This window comes from Physeter macrocephalus, chromosome 6 (genome assembly GCF_002837175.3).
Source record: "Physeter macrocephalus isolate SW-GA chromosome 6, ASM283717v5, whole genome shotgun sequence".
NCBI lineage: Eukaryota > Metazoa > Chordata > Mammalia > Artiodactyla > Physeteridae > Physeter > Physeter macrocephalus.
In genome coordinates this window covers 96,484,591-96,486,458 of record NC_041219.1, presented here as the reverse complement: position 1 = coordinate 96,486,458, position 1,868 = coordinate 96,484,591, and positions in this window count along the sequence as shown.

Genomic DNA, 1,868 nt, shown 5'->3' with positions numbered 1-1,868 from the left:
AGTCTGGGAAAAAGTCTGGACCTGCCTAAGAGGCAAGAGACATTTTCTTGTCTCTTTGTTTTCTGGTGCACAAGGAGAGGGGATTAAGTGCGCTGCTTGAAGGAGTTCCAGAGACGGGTGCGAGCCGCGGCTATCAGCACGTAAAGGAGCTCCAGAGATGGGTGCGAGCCGTGGCTGTCGGCGCAGAACCCAGAGATGCGCATGAGACGTTAAACCTGCTGCTGCCGCCACCAAGAAGCCAGTGTGCGAGCACAGGTCACTCTCCACACCTCCCCTCCTGGGAGCCTGTGCAGCCCACCACTGCCGGGGTCGCGGGGTCCAGGGACAACTTCCCCGGGAGAACGCACGGCGCGCCTCAGGCTCGTGCAACGTCATGCCAGCCTCTGCCACCGCAGGCTCGCTCCGCATCTGTGCCCCTCCCTCCCCCCGGCCTGAGTGTGTCAGAGCCCCCGAATCAGCTGCTCGTTTAACCCTGTCCTGTCTGAGCAAAGAACAGACGCCCTCAGGCGACCTACACAGAGAGGAGGGGCCAAATCCAAAGCTGAACCCCAGGAGCTGTGCAAAAAAAAAGAGAAAGGGAAATCTCTCCCAGCAGCCTCAGAAGCAGTGGATTAAAGCTCCACAATAAACTTGATGTACCCTGCATCTGTGGAAAACCTGAATAGACAACGAATCATCCCAAATTGAGCAGGTGGACTTTGGGAGCAAGATAGATTATTTTTTCCCCTTTTCCTCTTTTTGTGAGTGTGTATGTGTATGCTTCTGTGTGAGATATTGTCTGTAGAGCTTTGCATTCACCATTTGTCCTAGGGTTCTGTCCATCCGTTTTTTTGTTTGTTTTTTGTTTTGTTTTATTTGTTTGTTTGTTTTACTTTTTAAAATTTTTTCTTAATAACTATTTTTTATTTTAATAACATTATTTGATTTTACCTTACTTTATTTTATTTTATCCTATTTCTTTCTTTCTTTCTATTTTTTCTCCCTTTTATTCTGAGCCATGTGGAGGACAGTCTCTTGGTGCTCCAGCCAGGTGTCAGGGCTATGCCATTGAGGTGGGAGAGCCAACTTCAGGACACCGGTCCACAAGAGACCTCCCAGCTCCACATAATATCAAATGGTGAAAATCTCCCAGAAATCTCCATCTCAGCACCAAGACCCAGCTTCACTCAAATACCAGCAAGCTACAGTGCTGCACACCTTATGGCAAACAACTAGCAAGACAGGAACACAGCCCCATCCATTAGCAGAGAGGCTGCCTAAAATCATAATAAGGCCACAGACACCCCAAAACACACCACCAGGCGTCGACCTGCCCACCAGAAAGAAAAGATCCAGCCTCATCCACCAGAACACAGGCACTACTCCCCTCCACCAGGAAACCTACACAACCCATTGAACCAACCTTAGCCACTGGGGACAGACACCAAAAACAACAGGAACTATGAACCTGCAGCCTGTGAAAAGCAAATCCCAAACACAGTAAGATAAGCAAAATGAAAAGACAGAAAAACACTCAGCAGATGAAGGAGCAAGTTAAAAACCCACCAGACATAACAAATGAAGGGGAAAAAGGCAGCCTACTGGAAAAGAATTCAGAATAATGATAGTAAAGATGATCCAAAATCTTGGAAATAGAATAGAGAAAATTCAAGAAATATTTTACAAGGACCTAGAAGAACTAAAGAGGAAACAAGTAATGATGAACAACATGATAAATGAAATTTAAAATACTCAAGAAGGGATCAATAGCAGAATAACTGAGGCAGAAAAACGGACAAGTGACCTGGAAGATAAAATAGTGGAAATAACAACTGTAGAGCAGAATAAAGAAAAAAGAATGAAAAGAATTGAGGACAGTCTCAGAGACC